Raw genomic sequence first — 13591 nt, 5'->3', positions numbered from 1 at the left:
ATATACAATATTACTGTACAATAAATTGTACAGTTAACAATAATTGTACTATCTAACAGAACTGAAAAGATCAATGCAAAGAAGTAACCTTCGGTTCACCAGCTGGGTTATCAAAGATTTTCCCCACATCAATAAGGATCAAATCTGATTTGCTTTTTTCTTCTTTTTATTTACAATTTTTTTTTTAAACAGTAATTTCTCATAGTCACCCTTTGCCAGCCTGGTCTTGGATGGTGAGAATAAATTCTTCAATCACAGGGAAGAGTATCCCACTCATGAACCATGCATTGGAATCCTTTTAATCTATGTGTCTTCATGGAGGTCATTGTAGTATCTGCCGTGAAGTGTCTTCTTTGCCCATCTTTCTAGCTTCGTTTGTTCCATTTGGGCAGGAGGGGACTCCTTGGTTAGGTTGAGCGGGGTATGCCACATCTATTTTCCTTGTGGACTCATTGAGTGCTGCTGTGCTTTTCTAGAAGTAATCCTTCAGGTGAGCTATCACTGTCATCTGTTGCTCAATGAGGTCTATCAGGCCCCTTCCTCCTTTCCGAGCTATTGTCAGTTGTCAGTCTTTTCCTGACTGACTACAGGTGGGGTTAGTGGCTCTTGGTCATTATTGTCCTTATCTTTCTAATGATATCCTCCAGCTCACTGTTAGTCTAACCTATGATCCTGAAGGAGTTTGGGGTGTTTATGGCTTTAACTGTGTTCTCTCCATTCAGCTTTGCTTTGAGCAGGCTTCTGAGTCTCTGATGATATATTTTGGTCAGGTAGGCCTTGATCTCCTTGTGCTCCAACTGCTGAGCCTGCATCATCCCCAGGTATTTGTAGGTTTCTCCCTCTGTTATGGCTTCGATCCTCTTTACCAGTCTCAGCTGGTAGTTTTGGCCTACTAATTTCCCCTGATGCAATCCACTGGTCTTACATTTGTCTAGACCAAACTCTATGCCGACATCATTGCTGAATTCTTTGGTGATCCAAACATAGTTACTGAAGTTGCTTCTTGGTTGGCGTGTACAGCTTGATGTCATCCATGTATATCAGATAGGATAGGATGTACAGGTTTTACCTTCCTTCTTTGAGGTTATATCCGTACTCAGACACGGTCACTTCGGTAAAGCCAACTCGGCGAAGGTAAACTTGGCTATGGTCAACTCGACAACAAAAATTATAATAAAAACATTTCTGTTAAATTTATTTCATGAATAATCAATTTTTTTTGTGATTACAATTGCTATTAATACCTTCTTGATTAGACCGGGATTCGAGCCCGTGACCACCAAATATGGAAGATGCAGAAAGGTCAGGGAATGACCACTGCATAACCCCGGAGCAATATGGCCTTAGTTAATAATGCTCCTAAAAACCAAGTAACAACAACAACACATCTTCACTGTGGTATTTCCATCTCTTTGCCTTCTTGAGCGGCCACGAAGTATCCAGGGAGTCTATAAAAAACATGGACAAGGGATAAGTTAAATAAATAAAATTTTTTAAAAATTTTATTTCTTTATTTTCATGAAACTACATTATTTATTAGCATCAGTCTTCTTGTAGAATGGCCTTATTGTGCCACGGTATGGACCCCTCGTTATTGAAATATATCTTGAATGTATCTCGAACAACTTTTGTGTTTTCTACAACTTGACCGTGTTTACCACAGTGAAGATTATGCATTAATTTAGGATCATACCTTTCTCCCAGCTGAACAGAACCATTCTGAAGACATCTTCTACGTAAAAAGTTGTGTAGTACACAATAAGTCAAAACCGCCGTATCAATATTAGCCAAATCCAAATTAATAGCGGTTTGAAAAATAAGAAACTGAGATACCATTATACCGAATGTATTTTCAACTACCCATCTAGCTCTGCATAAGCGATAATTAAAAATTCTTGTCTCTTAATTTAATCCCAAGGATATGGCTTAAGAAGGTCATGGCGCATACTGAAAGCTTCATCCCCAACGAAAACGTATCTAATAATTCTATCTGAGTTAGAAATGTTTCATGCTTTGGGAATATTCAAATTATTATTTGTAAGTTTCTCATAAAATAGTGTTTGTAATAACTCCTCCATCAGAGATTCGACCATTTGTTCCTACATTGCAATATATAAATTCGCAATTGGCATTTCCAATAGCCATAAGTACAATACTGTGAGTATTCTTATAGTTGTAAAAATATGATCCACTTCCTTTGGCTGGTACAATCAACACATGCTTGCTGTCTATGGCAATAAGGGAATTGCCATTTATTTTCGAATTCCTTTGCAATTTCTATCCAGTCATCTTCACTTTTTAGAAACTGTCAAAAAAATCATACAGCAGGCCCCCGTTATAACGCGGTTCGCTATACGCTGATTCGCTATAACGCTGTTATTATATTATAACCCGTGTCTGACTATAACGCTGTCACAGATCACTATAACGCTCTTTTACAGATTACATTTTTGACATATTTAACGAAATCGTTTCATTTGATGGAGTCGTTAGCTTGAAAATGAATAGCAAAACAGCATTAAAACGTTTCCCACGCCGACTTGAGAAATTTTCCCACGCTCAGTGAAATTTTCTCGCACGCTAATTTAATTTCAGTACAGTGGTTTGTTACGTAGTTCCTAGATCAACATTTTAAAAAATGACGAAGTATATTGCTTGTAATATTTGCGTTATGTGCATTTATCCGAAGTCTAGTCATCACTCAGTACCGTATTAGACAACGTGCGAAACGGACAGTTTACTCGAACATTGTATCATAATTAATGCAACCAACGCAGTTACATTTTCGAAGAATGAAAAAAGAATGAAAAATCAACAACGTCTGAGCACAGTACGAAGACTATAAATGTAAGAAAAAGACTGAATTTGAAAATTAGACGTTTTGAAGCGAATCGATTCCGGTCAACGACAAGCGGATGTGTGCCATAATTTAGGACTTGCAACTTTAACTGTAAGAACAATTATAAAAAAATAAAGAATTAATTTTTGCAGCGGGAAAGGTAGCTGTTCCACTGCAAGCAACTAGGGCTAGGCCGGCTATTAGGATTGAAATGGAAAGACTTTAATTTTAATGAAGATAATGTCCAATGCAGAATTCAGTTAAGTTAAATATTGAGAGAGAGAGAGAGAGAGAGAGAGAGAGAGAGAGATCGTATTTGAAGAAAACTCGCCTAAAAAAAATGTGGAACCATTTAAAACTGGTAAGGGCTGGTAGAATAGATTTAGAATGCAGATCAAGGAGCCGAAACTTTCAAAAAAGAACTTGTTAAAATTATTGAAGAGGGGTATTATGTGTTATACTTCTCAACAAGTTTTTAACATAGATGAAGCAGGACTTTTGTGGAAACGAATGCCTAAAAGAAGTTTCATATTGAAAGAACAAAAAACATGCCAAGTTTCAAAGCGGCGAAGGATCGGTTGACTTTATTGTTGGGTGGTAACGCTGCGGGCCATTTAAAATTAATACCCCTTTTAGTTTATTTGGAAGAGGGCCAAAGTTCAACTCAAAATCCACACATTTTTCATGATTAAATTCATCCATTAAATTAAATCAATTAAATTCATGATTTTAATTGGAATTTTAAGTTTACTTTTGATACGCAAGTAGTTACCACATAATTATACGTATGTAATGCAGAATATTTTATATGTGCAAATATTTGAATATTAAATATTTTGACCGACATTTGTGCATCTTTTCATTACCGTTTATTATTGATTAGGAAATATCCTATGGCACCGACCGCAGCTCACAAATACACATGTTACCTTATGGGAAAGCGGCGCTCGCTTAGCGCGGATTCACTTAGCGCTCTGTTTTTCCGGAACGAATGATCAGCGTTAAGCGGGGGTCACCTGTATTTGAATATGCATATATTTTTCAATATTTAAGTATATCTCAAACAGTCTTATCCCAATTTTTCTTTGTTTGCTTTTAACAGAACATTTCGGATGACATCTTAAGTGAACATGAAAATCATCCAGAAGAAAGAGACCTCTCCTTTCTCGCCTCCTACAACACATCTAGACACTTCGAGGTTGGTTGGAATGAAAAAACATTACTTCATCTTTTTCTAATACACAGCCTGTCAGAGAAGAGGAAGCAACGTTTTGACGATAACAAAAGAACAGAAGTGATGATTCTAGTTGGGGAAAAACTACAATCTCTGAAGCCAGAAGATTCGTTTGATACTTACGGTAAACATGTTGCCAACAAGCTGAGAATTCTTAATGCTAGACAAAAAATTTTCGCTCAAAAGCTTATTATTATTATTGTTGCTCTTATATTATTTCTCCCCGATTGGGGAATTCCACTCTGTGACAGGTACTGCTGGTGTTACTGTTGGTTGAGGAAATCTCTGACTATACTACAGGTGTTCAGGATTGCGACTTTCTGGAGTTCCTTGTAGGTGTTCTCTGGAAGACCTATTGCTGCTAGGCTGCTATGTAGGGGTCTCTGGTACCATACTGGTGGTTGACACGACGATCGGGATGGTTGATACTTCTTGCATATGCCACATCTAATTGATCTCATGTCTCAGGTTCGTATACTTCTTAATTTTTTCCTCGTGGGTTTTCTGGACATTGCTAGTGTTGGACACCGCTATGTAAATCAGGTAGGTAGCTTTGTTTGTTTGGGTTTTTTTTTTTAGGAGCATTAGCAACTAAGGCCATATTGCTCCGGGGATATGCGGTGGTCATTCCCTGACCTTTCCGCATCCTCCATATTTGGTGGTCACAGTCTCGAACCCTGGTCTAATCAAGAAGCGTGTGCTACGCACTGCTGCTCCTGCCCACCTGGCTATGGAGGCACCCAGGTAGGTAGCTCTTTTCACCTTGTCCACAAGGGTTATGTCTGGTCTGTTGTGCGGGATTGCCTTATCCGTTATTACTATTATTATTAGCATTATGGTGCAAGGAAGTTTAAAGCTTATGCTGCACTAGGCAAAAAAAAAAAAACATTCTGAATTACCCCGAGAGAGAGAGAGAGTTGTTGTTGTTATTTGGTTTTTAGGAGCATTAGCAACTAAGGCCATATTGCTCCTGGTGGGATATGCGGTGGTCATTCCCTGACCTTTCCACATCCTCCGTATTTGATGGTCACGGGCTCGAACCGGGTCTAATCAAGAAGCGTGTGCTACACACTGTTTCTCCTGCCCACCTGACTACGGAGGCGCCGAGAGAGAGAGAGAGAAAGATAGAGAGAATAGAAGGGAATCACCAAGAAAGAGAAGAATGATGATATCCAATTCAGGACCCTGGATTTGCCAAGCCCATACTTGCTAGATGTGAGCCCCTGGGATTACTACCAATGTGTTATTTGAAGCGGAACTGGAGTCTCTTATTTTAAGATTGTCAACTACAAGGAAATCACACCCCTACTTCAACTTGGAACTAATAGTGAATGGCACCATCATGTGCAGTGACAAGTGCCACAGCAAGTAATAAATCCTTGTCTTAATTCTGAGCCAACACACTCAGCACCTGATACTTCCGTTATTTTACAAATTACCAGGCATAAGACTTGTTTGTTTTTTTGTATTCTTAAAATAAATAAATAAACTTTTTTTCGAAAATGCACACTTCTTTTACTTACCTTTAAATATTCCTTTTTTGAGAATGGTGTATATAGCGTTACATGTCTCTGGTATTGTATTGCTTAATGATTGTTTTGATATAGCAGCTGTGAATTCTAAGTTCTTATAAGTTCTGCCTGTTGCTAGAAATCTCAAAGTAACACTTAATCGCTCATGAGGTCCAATTACTTTCCTCATACAAGTGCCTTGTTTCTTGATTATTGGAGTGACAACAAATGCATACAGGTTTCTTTTCTATATCCATATGTAAATAATTCCTCCAGTCTTCAGGTTCATCACGCAATTCACGAATCAAATTGACATTAGAATGTTGTAGCCTCTTGAGTAACCAATCCCTACACCACCTTTTGCGTACACCATGATTCATCAATGCAATTTAACTATTTACACCAACCTATTTGGCCTTCCATGCTGCAAAAGGACTCGCCCTGCAGCAGGGAAGTTTACCATCCCTAGCGCTATGGAGGCAGGTCGCTACTCCCCTTAAATTTACACCAATTTTTAACACTAAGTTCATAGAATTCAGAATGCTTTGATTCAACCACAATCTAAAATCTAAGTCAAACTAAAATTATTATACATCAATTTAGAAGTCAAAATGTACCATATACATATAATACAACATATAATACAACACTAAATAAGCAACGACAAGCAGCTATAACACAATGCTAACATCCCCAAGCATGCGGGGATAAAATGAACCCTCCGGTTCAAGTAGTGCCCTGAGCACTACGAATAATATTTACATTTCTTAGAAACTCCAAGAAAATCTTATATACACTTTCATCATCAAAAAGCCTATGCATTTCATGGGGAGAGGACATCCCTAGATGGCTAATAAGCCTTCGCCTTGGTATGTCATACATCTGACATTGAAATATTACATGCTGGTTATCCTCAATCTGTCCGCAACAACAGCAATCACTGTCCGCAAGGCCTAGTTGATGTAGCCGCAACCGAAGTCCATGTCCAGTAACAACCATGGCCTGAAAGACACTCAGCTTAGGCCACCTGTGTATCTGTTCTAACTTTGAAACGTCAGGCAACAGTTTGAACGTCACCCTGCCTTTAGAGGACGTCGTCCAATGTTCCTGCCAGAGCCGATGGACTTCTTGCGATATACACTTGCCTTCAAGTCAGGTTTGCCGTAAGTTCTGCCCGCATTGGGTGAGAACGAACGAACTAACACCTCCATGGGAATATTGTTCTTAGTTTGGTACTTCAGGAGTCGCTCGAGAACCACTAAGTCAACTGGCACTGCACCAGTGATAATCTGTAGGGCTTCTGTAGAGACTGTACGGCAAGCTCTGGTCACGCTGAGTAATGCAAATCTCTGAGCTGCCATCAACACACCTGTCTACTACCTGACCCCAGGCTCCACAGGCATATGTAATAATAGGGACAAAGAGGCACGTATGCACAATGTCTAAGTTCCTTCCTTTGATTCCCCAGTCAGTTCGGGTAATTCTCCTCAGTTTCCCATACAGCTTCTTTCCGTCGACCTTCCCACCAAAGGTCGACGGAAAAAGCGCACGAAGGACCGCAAGCATCGTATCATTCCAGGTCTGAGACTTGCTCAATCCCCTGTAAACAGAAGGCTGGACCTGGTCAAGTCTAACCTTATCCATGACAAGCCAGTACGGCAATCCCAAAGGATTCATATTGCCCCTGTCTGAGAAAAAGTCCTACCAAGCCTTCCGCTTGCAGTCACGAATCATCTTGGTATAATTTCTCTTTGCTGCAGCAAATCGCTCCCAATAGTCATCCAGGTTTCGGTAGACAGCCCGTCTGGCTGTCTAAAATTTCCTTCTGCTCTTATTGACAAGGCATCTAAGTCTGCTTAACTCCCTGCGCCACCAGGGAACAGACATCGTTCTATTCCTCCTCTCCTCATAGAAGCACAACAAGCCTTCTAAAGAAGCTCACTAATTAAGGAAACTCTTTTGGCCACCAAGCTACAACAGCAACGTTGTCTCCAGTTCTCATTGGCAGTTACGTCATTTAAGACTGACTTAAACCTTCTCCAGTCAGCGGTACTCATCACAAACCTATCCACATCACAAATGACAGTTCTGCATTCAAATGGGCGGATCTCACTTTGTAAAACATGGTGGTCACTCGATGACCAGTCGGTCTCAACGGACCATTTAACAACTTCATTCACCACATTACCAGTGCATAGTGTGATATCGATGTTACACTCATCTTGCAATGTAGAGAAGGTACAAGGTTGATCAGGGCCATTTATAATTTCGAGTCTATTTGCCAGTATACAATCTTCAAAGAGTGGTCTTCTATAGTCGGAATTTGTACTACCCCAACTTACTGACTTGGCATTAGCATCTATGCTTATGAGTATTTTCTTTCCTGCTAACGCAGCTCATCTATATACCGCAGATAGGCCTGTGGCTGTTCCTGGTACTGGGCATAAATACTAAAAAAGTATATTCTGCCAAAAGAACCGATGATTTCCACACAAACATAGTGCGAGGAGCACAACTTCTGCAACTAGGTAACCACCAGATCTCTGTTGCAAACTACTATCGCAGCCTGACAACCCTATAATCAAGGGGATATCCTCAAACCTTATCGTTTGCCACATATACGGCTCTTGCAAAAGGATACAGTCACATTTTTCTTTCCTAGAGTGTTCCGCCAACTGTAGAGCAACTGGATACGATCTCTGACCGTTAATCTGTATAACGCTGAACCCTTTGTTAAAAGTTATGGGTGTACTATCCATACACAACCTTACTTTTAATCTGTTTTAAATAACTTTTGTAGATGGGACAATCTCTACTATGAACAGAATGGTCACATACGTTGCCTTGCTTCTTGCAGTTCACACAAGTAGGCTTCTCTGCCTTCTTCGGACACTCCTTGAAAAAGTGGCCTTCTCCAGCACAACGACCTTGAACTTACAATTCTTCGCTAGGTGCTGAAGGCTAGACATTTGAAACACTTCACTATGAAGTAGATATGTCGGACTTTGTAGGATGACCAGTGCATGAACACTCTGCCTTTCTCCACCTCCAGCGCAACTACAGTATCCTTGATAGTTCTCATCCGACAAACATTCATGCTTTTCAGAACAGGCTTCACAGCTTACAAAACAATCTATCTCTCGGCCTCACTGGTCTTTAGAGTGTCCAAGTCCAACTTGATCAGAATGGCGTGCACTTCTGTCTTCTTAGGGATTATGCTCTTCTGGCTTCGCACGACTTCTGCGTACGACATTTATTTGTTTGTTATTTGGTTCTTACAAGCATTAGCAATTAAGGCCATATTGCTCCGGGGATATGCAGTGGTCATTCCCTGACCTTTCCGCATCCTCCGTATTTGGTGGTCACAGGCTTGAACCCCGGTCTAATCAAGAAGCATGTGCTACACACTGCTGCTCCTGCCCACCTGGCTATGGAGGCGCCTCATACGACGTGGGCGCAATGCTGACAGAGGACTGACTCTTCAACATTGCCTTTAACATGTAGTCGCTGATGCACAACTTTCATGTCTTTGAAGTTTTCCTGCGGATCTCCTTCATCGTCAGAGTCCTGTCTGAGCTGCTTTGCAGCAGTTCTCTGGGGAAGACTTGACAACCGTCGAATCATTAGATAAGTCACTATCCATCAAGACCCCAAGGTCTCCAGGCAAACGGTTGAGCACTACTTGTGTTGTTACAGGACCTGAGTTCTCAGCTCTGCTGTCTGCAGTGCCAGAAGCGCCAGGATCAACAACATCCATTGCCTCGCCGTCCAGTGTCTTCAAACCTAGTTTTGCCTTTGCCTGAACAGACATAGTCACAATTCCTTTTCAAAATACAGACAATTTGCAAGGGTACTTTTAAAATAAATGTATATGACACAATAATAATATGGGCTTTGCTGGAAATACAATGTTCGGTTCCTTAGAGTCCCACACTACAGTTCACTTTTGACCGACAATAGTCCGTCGATCAAGGCCTACTCAGCCAACCAGGAGTCCCCTGGTCGCTCACCCCAGGCTGCATGGAAGTAAGGCCAGCCACTCGGCAGTAGTCACTGCACAGGTAAATAAGAAGTCTCTTATTTAAAACACTGAGATCACTCTAATAAACGCTAGATCAAATCAAGGAGAACACTGTGCACCCAGACAGCCAAAATGGTACCGGGGTTCTGGCCAGGCACAGTGAAAAAGTTGCTAACAGCAACACTTCACCCATCCATTTTGTGTGCCGTTCACATTAAAAATGAGTGAAAAGACTGCACAAAAATGGAGACATGTGGATACGTCAGTTTGCAACGTCTTTAGCACTGTCTAAACTGTACAGACAAAATGTAAAAAAACTGTGCATCTGGACCCGGCTTTACTGTCCTACAGGTGTTTGGAATCATGGCTTTCTGGAGTTCCATGCAAGCATTCTCTGGAAGATCTATTGCTGCTAGGTTCTTATGGAGGCTCTCTGGCTCCATCCCAGTGGTTGATAGTGCTGTTGTTGTTTGGTTTTTTTTTAGGAGCATTAGCAACTAAGGCCATATTGCTCCAGGATATGCGATGGTCATTCCTTAACCTTTCCGCATCCTCCGTATTTGGTGGTGATGGGCTCGAACCCTGGTCTAATCAAGAAGCATGTGCTACGCACTGCTGCTCCTTCCCACCTGGCTACGGAGGCGCCAGGTTGATAGTGATCAGGATGGTCATTACTTCTTCCATATGCCACATATCTTTGACTCGCTGTCTTATATCTGAGTACTGCCTGATCTTTTCGGTAGGTAGCCATTTCCTTCTTGTCAATTAAGTTATGTCTGGTCTGTTATGCTGGATCATCTTCTGTGTTATTATGGTCCCAGTATTGTCTGTGATTAGAGGTCTAGTATGGACTGTTGTTGGTATGTTATTTAATGGCCTGCTAAGGCCATATTGTGCTTGATTCTATTTAGTAGTGCAGTTGAAATGTTAAAATCTGTTAAATAATCATGTCTGCTTCAAGAATGCAAACTCAGCTAAATCTGCATTGTCTCCAATCAGATGAGATAATGTTAAATGTTCTGCAGATGTGAAACCAATGTGAAACTTGTGTTTCAAACATTAATATAGAGGCCTATTGTAATACGGTAAACTTTCTTTGATAAACTGGAATTTTTACATGAGCTTCGTTATTATTATTGCTTATGAATGAAATTAAAATTGCCAGTACTTCTAAACTGTTATTTTGATTTATTGCAAGAAAACAAAGTTCACAAAGAACTATGTGTAATTTATTATTAGGCTTTAGGCATAAATTATACAATTTGAATGCAATATAATTATGTACCTTATTTCTAATCACAGGCAAACTTAATCACTATTACTATTGTTTTTATTTATTTATTTACAGAAGAATCTGCCCATTTCTGAATTACATTTTGAAAAAGAGAACATTTCAACCATATCTCTTTAAACTGATAATATACCACAGGCATTTAAATCTTTCCTGTGACATGTCTGAACACAGATATATCTTTTATTAACTGTAATTTATTGAATGATTGCTCTGTTACTGTTACAGGAAGGGATAAAAATATTCTAATAGCTATGATCATATTTGGAAATATTTCTTCCAGGTTATTTCTTATTATTTAAGAAAGCATATCTATAGGTTTGAAGATAGTTTCAGTTTTTAACATACTTCTGGGCAAATTTCATCAGAAACATTATAAAAATCATCTAATAGATCCACAAAAGTCTTGCTAGTGTGCAAGTGACCAACCCACAAGTTCCAGTCAATATCTGGGAAGTTAAAATCCCCCATAAAAAATACGTAGTCTTATAGTTTTAATTATGCTTGTTATTTTTATTTTAATTTATATAAACAGTTTTTGTAGATATACGTAATACTTTATAAAACCGATATTTCATTTGAATATTGCAGGCATTGTTTTCGTATATAGTGATAGGGAATTCAAATTTTTAATTGAGGTAGCTAGGTAGATCTAACGTATAATTATAGAAACAGTAATACGCTTCACTGTTTCTATTAGATAGCCGTGAATTAGGGTTGAATTTGAAAGTGTCTGCAATTCTGCCCAGACACGATAGGAGGGAGTATATGATGAGAGCCTTGTCAATCAATTCGGCCCTGGAAAGACTGTGCAAGGCTCAAGGGATAGAATTTTTTTCAGCCTGGACTGTACTTGTTAACAGGAGAGACTGCTTCTACAGAGATGGGATACACTTAAATAGAAAGGGTGCAAGAATATTTGCTGATGCTATCGAGGCAGTGTTGGGTGGGTCGGAAAACTGATAGTTTGGGGGGATACAAGGACTAATAGTTTAACAGTAGCCGTAGGCAGAGGTGAAGGTGATTCTTGCGTCTATTAGAATAAGTAGCGACCTGGAGCATGGGGTGTTGGGGTTTCGGGGACGGGTGGCAGTCATCGTGGAATGGGTGGGTATATGGGATGTGTTAGGGTAACAAAGAATAGGAGTAGGAGCAAGTATGCTTGCATGTATACCAATGTTAGAAGTATAGTAAATAAATTTGATGAATTTGAAGTGTTGGTCAAGACATCAAAGGCGGATATTGTTGGGATATCAGAGACATGGTGGCGCCTCCGTAGCCTGGTGGGAAGGAGCAGCAGCAGTGCGTAGCACACGCTTCTTGATTAGACCGGGGTTCGAGCCCGTCACCACCAAATACGGAGGATGCGAAAAGGTCAGGGAATGACCACCGCATATCCCGGAGCAATATGGCCTTAGTTGCTAATGCTCCTAAAAACCAAATAACAACAACAACAGAGACATGGTGTCACACTGATATAAGGAATGCCGAACTGGAATTTGGGGAGTACAATGTGTACAGAAAAGACAGACAGGATAGGAAGGGAGGAGGTGTTATGCTGTTAATTAAGAAAAACATAAAATCAAAAGAAGTGCATCCAGTTGATATAGATGAACAGTGCACTGTTGAGTCAGTTTGGTGTGACATAAGCACTGCGAAAGCAAAAATAAGAGTAGAAGTGTGTTATAGGCCTAATGACTCGAATGAGTACAATGAACAATTGTACAGAGAAATAGAGTGGGCTAGTAAATCGGAATGTCTTATACAGCAGGCCCCCGTTATAACGCGGTTCACTTTACGCTGATTCGCTATAACGCTGTTCTTATATTATAACCCGTATCTGACTATAACGCTGTCACTGATCACTATAACGCCCTTTTACAGATTACATTTTTGACATATTAACGAAATCGTTTCATTTGATGGAGTCGATAGCTTGAAAATGAATAGCAAAACAGCATTAAAACGTTTCCCACGCCGACTTGAGAAATTTTCCCACGCTCAGTAAAATTTTCTCGCACGCTAATTTAGTTTCAGTACAGTGACTTGTTACGTAGTTCCGCGATCAACATTTTAAAAATTGATCAAGTATATTGCTTGTAATATTTGCGTTATATGCATTTATCCGAAGTCTAGTCATCACTCAGTAGAGTATTAGACATCGTGCGTAACGGAAAGTTTACTTGAACATTGTATCGTAATTAATTCAACCAACGCAGTTACATTTTCGAAGAGCTAATAATGACTGATAGGAATGAAAAAGCAACAACGTCTGGGCGCAGTACGAAGACTATAAATGTAAGAAAAAGACTGAATTTGAAAAGTAAATTAGACATTTTGAAGCGAATCGATTCCGGTCAAAGACAAACGGATGTGTGCCATAATTTAGGACTTGCAACTTTAACTGTAAGAACAATTATAAAAAAATAAAGAATTAATTTTTGCAGCGGGAAAGATAGCTGTTCCACTGCAAGCAACTAGGACTAGGCCGGCTATTAGGATTGAAATGGAAAGACTTTAATTTTATTGAAGATAATATTCCAATGCAGAATTCAGTTAAGTTAAATATTAAAAAAAGAGAGAGAGAGAAAGAGATTAGCCAATATGATGATCTGAAGAAAACTCGCCTAAAAAAAAAATGTGGAACCATTTAAAACTGGTAAGGGCTGGTTGAATAGATTTAAAATCCAGGGAG

At 39.7% G+C, this 13591-nt stretch overlaps 1 protein-coding gene across 2 annotated transcripts in view; it reads right to left on the bottom strand.

Annotated features, from left to right (window-relative positions):
* The window catches only part of LOC150087324 (splicing factor C9orf78), a 163374-nt gene that overhangs the window by 136623 nt on the left and 13160 nt on the right, over positions 1-13591 (bottom strand). The gene's annotated exons all lie outside the window — the stretch shown is intronic.

This window comes from Mastigoproctus giganteus, chromosome 4 (genome assembly GCF_048544385.1).
Source record: "Mastigoproctus giganteus isolate SK-2022 chromosome 4, ASM4854438v1, whole genome shotgun sequence".
Taxonomy (NCBI): domain Eukaryota; kingdom Metazoa; phylum Arthropoda; class Arachnida; order Uropygi; family Thelyphonidae; genus Mastigoproctus; species Mastigoproctus giganteus.
The sequence above is the reverse complement of the archived record's forward strand: the minus strand, read 5'-3'. Positions and strand labels throughout refer to the sequence as shown.